The sequence below is a fragment of the Macrobrachium rosenbergii genome, chromosome 15 (assembly GCF_040412425.1).
Source record: "Macrobrachium rosenbergii isolate ZJJX-2024 chromosome 15, ASM4041242v1, whole genome shotgun sequence".
NCBI classification, from domain to species: domain Eukaryota; kingdom Metazoa; phylum Arthropoda; class Malacostraca; order Decapoda; family Palaemonidae; genus Macrobrachium; species Macrobrachium rosenbergii.
The window spans coordinates 22,582,677-22,590,176 of record NC_089755.1 but is presented as its reverse complement, the minus strand read 5'-3'; the positions used below and the strand labels follow the sequence as shown (position 1 = coordinate 22,590,176).

Below are 7,500 nucleotides of genomic sequence, written 5' to 3'. Positions count from 1 at the left end.
TCAGTTATCCTCTACTGTGTACAAGCAGTTCAACAGTTTTTGCAGTAACTGTAGAAATGGTAGCTGCTAATAATGACAATAATAGAATAATAGCTAAAATCGCAGAAACTCAAACCGTGTACCGGAAAAGATTTAAACTATTAATTATATATATATATATATATATATATATATATATATATATATATATATATATATATATATATATATATATATATATAGTATATATATATATAGATTATTATATATATATATATATATATATATATATATATATATATATATAATCTCACAGGCAACCTTTCTAAGTTATTAGTAGCTTATTATCTGGCTAATGATCGATTGAATTTTTCTATGGAGTTGCAAGAGGAAAGTCACGGCGTTGAACAGCATCTGAAAGTGTCAGTGACTTAATTTTTGCGGCAGTATAAAGTATCTCGGTCATTCATCTATTCCATCAGCGAAGTAATAAAACCGTGGAAGCAATAACTCGGACATTCATCTATTCCTGCAGCAAGTTACTAGAACCGTGGAAGACATACCCATACCGACACGTGAGGCTACGTTCACTGTAGACTCACTTCTTTTAATTAATGGTATTGTTTTGCTGTGGAGTTCATCTTTATGTTTGGTATTGCTTTTTCGTCCTTCTTTATCTTCTTTAGTTTTCCTGTTAACGTACGGTTTTTCTTTTCTTGCTGCTGATTTTCACTGATCTTTTACTCATTTTTTATTATTATTTTTTTTTTTGCCCGTTAACGCTAACGCGCACGCTCAAAGACAAGAACATGCACGGCAACATTCATGTGGTATTTTTAAAATCCTGGTATCCCTACCTGTAGCCACCGAGACGCAACACACACACACACACACACTCAAAACACATAAAGACACTCGTGGGCATTAAAGCCGGATAAGGGTTTCGGGAAACGAGAAAGACCGATGATAAAACCGCTCTTTTCGGACACTCAATCGCACCTTTTATATTTTTCGATGCCTCTCCCAAAATGACCCGAGAAAGATAGAAAAAAAAGGGGGGGGGGCCAACTGGGAGAAGTGAAAGGGGGAGGGCAGGTGGAAGGAAGTTGGTTAATAAGAGGTTTTCACATGAGAATGTGATGTTAAACGAGTTGATTTCTCTGGAATTTTCAGTGGCATGAAGGGGACTTCGTAAAAAATTTAGTATTAAAACATTCACCGTAAATTCTGTGTAGGACGAGGGATTTTACCGTTTATTTGAGAAAAATGAATCGGAAATGTTTAATTTACAAGAGGATGTCATTGGAAATTTTGCAATGAATTTGGGATTTCACCCAATAAAGCGAGTAGACTTCGTCGGCCATTTTTAATATAGTTTATGCATTGGATTTAAGTGAAAATTTTTTTAATGAATTAAGGGATTTCGCCTGAAATTTATTATTGAAAGAGGGAGTTGATTGCATCAACGAGTGGATTTCGTGGGAAATATTTAATGTATGAGGGATTTTCACTGAAAATTTTATACTGAGTGAAGAGCCTTCATTAATAATCTTGCATTACGAAAATGAAATTAGCCTGGAACTCCCCAGTATCTGAGGGCTTCAATTATAAGGGGAAATTTTAGGGGATATTTACCTCTTCATGATCGTGCTTAGTCTGAAATTGTGTAATATATAAGTGTACTTCATCATAATTTTGTAATTTTTGACATTATTTCTAGGAAATTTTTGTTTGTTATGAAGAAATTTCACTGTAGGTGTTGAATTATGAAGGAAATTCATTTGAAGTGTTGAATTGTCATTGCCTCGACCCTTTTGAAGTGTTGGTGATAAATACTATTGGTTTATACAATAATGAGATTCAAATAAAAAAAAAAAACCGTTTTAACACGAATTAGTCAAACTCGCAGTCGAATAAAAAACGAATCAACTCTTACAGTCTCTAACAAAGACCATACCACAGAAGGGTAACTCGAACTAAGTATTCGTTAAGTAAATAAAAGGAATATTTCGGTTGCAACTGATACTTCTCCGTTAGTTCTGCTATTCCTTGTCAGCCAGTGTTTGTCAGACTGACTTGGCTCAGCCTTTACCTGTGGGTGTTATTGATTAAGCCTGAGGACGGCTCCGGGAGGGTGATGGTCTGTTTTGATAAAGTGTATTTCCAGGTCGGGAGGAATGGGATTGTAATCGGATCATCAAAATGTTGCAAAGGAAGGAGGAGGAGGAGGAGGAGGAGGAGGAGGAGGAGGAGGAGGAGGAGGAGGAGGAGGAGGAGGAGGAGGAGGAGGAGGAATGAATGTGGGAGGGGTTGATAGGAGGGGCGAAGATAGTGGCGAAGGGGGTTCTTTGGGTGCTGGTAGGGTGGTGGGGGGTGCTGGCTATCCACACCGCCCTTTGACCATGGCTAGCACCGATGGCTATCTTGCACTGCCGTTGCGACTGTTGAAAGCCCCAACGATGCGAGTCGAGATAAGGCGTATGGGTTCTCACTTAATGTCATTCACGCGTTCACATTTCGTCTGATTTATTCCGTCCTAAAGTTGGGCTTTGGCTGCAATTGGCACTTGAGTGGCCGAGTCCGGGAAGATATTTTCCCGCGGACGTTGATGTCGTTTTGTCTTCCGATAGCTGTACCAGAATGGTTAACACTTCCCTATTTCGCCTCGCTAGGTCCTTTTCTCTCTCTCTCTCTCTCTCTCTCTCTCTCTCTCTCTCTCTCTCTCTCTCTCTCGCTGGTGGATATTTTATGGCGCTGTTTGGCTAAGAATCATTATACCCACCTCTGATAAAACAAATATGGATGAACATTCTTACTACATTTGGTCACCATTTTCTGCCGCCTGTCGTTTTCCATTTTTAAATTTTTATTTCCATGTAAACAGCATTGCGCAGATCGAACTAATTTGACGATCAAGTCAACGTCAATCCATTTTTTATGATTTTTTTTATTTTTTTATTCTGAACCAGACTTTAAAAGGGACCAAATGTGGAATGCCGTAAAGTGCCATTTATGTGGTAATGCTGGGCTGTAAATCAAGAAGAGATAAAGTGAAACACAGACATTTAGTTTTGGAGAGTCTCCTCGTCTCCGTTGATGAACTGCTATCCAAAAATCAGCCCAGAATTATTGCTTCTTTTTATTCTTTACGTCTTCTGTAATGATGTATAAAATGGGGGATTAGTGTGGTATCTTCCCTTTTAATTGAAGGCCCCGAATTTTTGTGAATGTTCGGTGCCAAATAAATGGACTGGCGAATGATCGGGTTTTATAGTCTGGGATCTTTAGTACCTAATCAAAAATATTAACAACTACTGCTTAGCAGTATAATGGCGCTCCTAATCAATACTGGGTTAACAATGACTTGCGGAGAGAGAGAGAGAGAGAGAGAGAGAGAGAGAGAGAGAGAGAGAGAGAGAGAGAGAGAGAGAGAGAATGCTTAATACTTTGTGTGAGACCACATTTAAATCGACTTTTCAAATCTCAAAGACTGGATTTCGATGAAATGTGAACGGCCCCAAACTGCCGGAACCCCGTTGTACATCTCATCGAGGGAAACTAGTGCACAAACAACAGCAGTTAAATGAATGAAATGATCAAGAAATTTCATGTCGATCAAAAATGATGAAGGAATGATTAAGGTTTATAGGTAAATTAATAGATAAATAAATGAGAGCAAAGGATATCATCAAAAGCTCAAATGAGCAACAACCCCTCCCGCTGGACCCCAGGCCTCTTATCGACTTTTAGCACCAAGGACTCTGTCTTCGTTATTCCGGCGCCCTTGCAAGACCGAAAAACCGCAACGGCGGGTTGGCCGAGGAGGAGGAGGAGGAGGAGGAAGAAGAGGAGGAGGGGGAGGAGGAGTGTAGTATCATGGGGGCTGAAGGTAGTTCTGCGAGAGGTGGTGATTTTATGGTAAGGTCGTTAAAGAGGGCATCACCTGCAAGCCAGGCCGTTTTCACCTGTGCCCCGTCGCTGCGTAAGGCCCGTTTTGAGGATGCCACGACTCGTCCCGTCTCGACTTAGAGTAGACCCTTGTTAATGCCACTTTATTCGTCAGTAAACACAAGTCCACTCTTCTCGGAACGTGATATAATGCTCTTAATTTGAAGTAAAGTTGTGAATTAATCTCACTTGCGCCGAGTAACGCGCTCTCATTACGCCCCATCCATAATGGCTCAACAGGAAGGGATTTCTCATTCTGCGCCCCGCGCTTTTCACTCTTGCTTCACGCCACGGTAAGGAACGCGAGTAGTAATCGACAGTAAGAAGTTACATTAATAACTATATTGCATTATGGTTATCTCTCTCTCTCTCTCTCTCTCTCTCTCTCTCTCTCTCTCTCTCTATATATATATATATATATATATATATATATATATATATATATATATATATATATATATATATATATATATATATATATATATATATATATATATATATATATATATATATCTACATATATATATATATATATATATATATATATATATATATATATAATTTATATATATATATATATATATATATATATATATATATATATATATATATATATATAAATATATATTAGAGGATGGCTCAGAGTGTGTTAACCTCCTGATTCTCACCAACGGTACCGCCCACCCCAGTCGACACACAACCACATACCCAATTCCCTACTTCGATCAATAGGGCACATCGGGTATTGCAGCAAGCAGGCCCTATTGCGTTTAAGCTCTCCCCATCGCCCAACCCGATCGATGTTTGGTCTGTCGCTGGTCTCTTCAGAATATCCAAGCAGTATTACCACAGAAATGAATTCAGCCGACTGCGGGAAGAATTTCATTCGTCTTGCTAATTTATGGCTCCCTGCCTTCGGACACTCGCTAAGTATCAGGTTACGAAAGTTGAATGATAGAGGATACGAGCACAGTAGATATATTTTCTATTTTACTTTTAGGGTTTCCTTTTAGCACTTCATTTTTATCTATACTTTCTTACAAATTTTTTCTTTTATGTATGATTTGACTATTTCATTGATCCTCCAACAAGACAAAGAAGCATTTTCTATTTACCACTTTTTAGTTTTAAAATGCTTCTTTTTAAATAATTTTTTTTACGCTTCTCTTCTTTCTAAATTTTCCAAAGTTCCCAGAAAAAAGAAGAAAGAGATTGATAAGCGAAAGGTAGATGGGCTGGTTGGGGAAATCACTTTGTTTAAACTGTAAGATCGGCCCCGTAAGATTTAAAAATAAGGAGAGAGAGAGAGAGAGAGAGAGAGAGAGAGAGAGAGAGAGAGAGAGACGGACGCAGTGAGAGAGAGAAAATGTTGATAGACAAGGGGATAGAAGCCCCAACGCAGTAGATCCAACAACCCCCCTCCCTTTGCCTCCTTCCCATCTTATCCCCCCCTCCTCCCCCTCACCCATCTCCCCACCGGGGCACATTATCCGGTGGAGCTGTAAGACGCACATAAAATCCAGCTTCAGAAGGTCTTAAAACTCCCACTTGTTTCGTTTACTGCGGACATATATGTGGATTATTGGGCAGGACCAGCTCGGCGGCTCCCCCCTAATTGTCAGCTCGGCGATGGCGATCTCGGGATTCGGTTTTGCACTCATTCCTTTTGGCTTTCGACAAAAACAGAAAGGGCCCAGGAGAGAGAGAGAGAGAGAGAGAGAGAGAGAGAGAGAGAGAGAGAGAGAGAGATTCTTGGTATGTTGTTGTTGATTCACTTTGGAGAGTGAGTCTACAAACTGTTCGTGAACTTATAACTTGACCTGTCCAGCCTCTTTGGAGGGCTCATGTCGGAAGAAAACAGCTCAAAAGAGCTTGCGTAAAGAGGCAATGACGGTCCAATTTTCATGTTCTTACAGATGTGATATTTATATCTACCTGTTAAGGCTTTGCGGCGATTGTATATGCCAGTTTTATTGTACCGAATAAAAGAAATGGGTTTTATGAGTATTTATTGTAACGAAAATGCAGGGTCTGTATTTGCCTGAAATTTCCATCAGGTGTAAGATGTTTGTGAACGATTTCAGGAATTGCTTAGATTGAAAAGACCAATTTTGTGAAATTTTCATCAGTGGTCACTGACCAGAGATATCGCTATTGCTCAGAAAAAGCTTAGAAGCCTCCAGCAAGCAGAAAACGCGGCAATAGTAAGCTACTTTGTCACGAAGGATTAGCTAAAGAAACACATGGCTTGAGAAAGTGAAAAGTAGATATAAGTTAAACAAAACTAAAATCAGGTTTCTCAGTGACATACAGAAAAAGGTTTTTGCTCACTGTAGATCCTGCATTAATAAGTGAACAACTTCTAAAAGCACCGACAATTAAAAAAATACCACACAAAGCCATAGAAGTAATAAAAATTGAATGATATAAAACATAACGAATGAACACAAGAACAAAACGCACACAACAACAACAACATAAAACACAAACAACAGAACATGGAGCTTATTAAATATGGGTTTAGAATTTGGCTCCCAATATGTTCCAACAGCCGCTGTTATTTTTCGGGGCCATCATTCATTCCCTTTTATCACGAGTCCATAACTTATTGTCGCATTACATTTTGGTGAGTTTTATCTGACATTTTCAGAAAGTCGAAAGCACAGTTCATGTAATATTATGAAGGACGCATTTTTACTTATTTATTCTTTTTCTTTTTTCTATCTGATTTTTTTTTATTTTCTCACGCTCTGTTACGTTAATTAATGACGATTTGTAATCCGATGGATCCCTTTCAGGGTAAAGCATTACAAGCAGAATTTTGCTTTTGTATTTCTGCTGTATGAAAATTCTTATGTTTACCATTAACGTTTATTGATAGCGTGAGTTGAAAGGAGCGAACTATTAATGCGTATTTGAAGCAATAGGTCAAGTTAGACGGCGCCATTTGATGTATGAGCCGTAATTGGGCTTCAAACAAGATTATTGAAAATTCGATATTTCCAAACGGTTTCCTTTACTGGTGACATAAGTCTTTACTCACTTGTTCCTTTCTTTCTCCGTGTGCATGTGTGTGTGTGTGTGTCTGCCTGGCTTTGTGGTCTACACAAAAAAAAAAAACTGCTGCAGTCATCGTATGAATAAACTGATGGTCATATACAATTGTTCGCTGAAATTTCCATATATGCAAAGTCCTCATCAGCAGTCACTGGAATCCTTATTCTCGAGTCTGTCTGTCTGGTCTAAGGAACGTCACTGATTCAATAAAATTGAAAAAATAACGACTCCAGTGCAGTTAGCCGATGAATAATTGGATTTATGCAATCAGTCCTGTATGTTTGTGTGTGTAATCGTTAGAATGTTACACCTTCAGAAGAAAATAAGTTAAAAAAAAGGGGGGAATTCTTACTTCTCCCAGACTACTAATGAAACCCTCTTGATATTTTCACGTCAGTGAAATATTACTCGTTTAATAATTTTTAATTACAATGGTGTTATTGCTATTATGGAGCCCTAGGAAATTATCATTACAGCTGTTGAATAGCAACTACATACTGATGACATGAGAAAGTT

At 38.5% G+C, this 7,500-nt stretch overlaps 1 protein-coding gene across 9 annotated transcripts in view; it reads left to right on the top strand.

Moving 5' to 3' along the window:
- LOC136846457 (dachshund homolog 2-like) overlaps positions 1 to 7,500 on the top strand; it is a 196,412-nt gene that overhangs the window by 171,947 nt on the left and 16,965 nt on the right. The window lies entirely within an intron of this gene.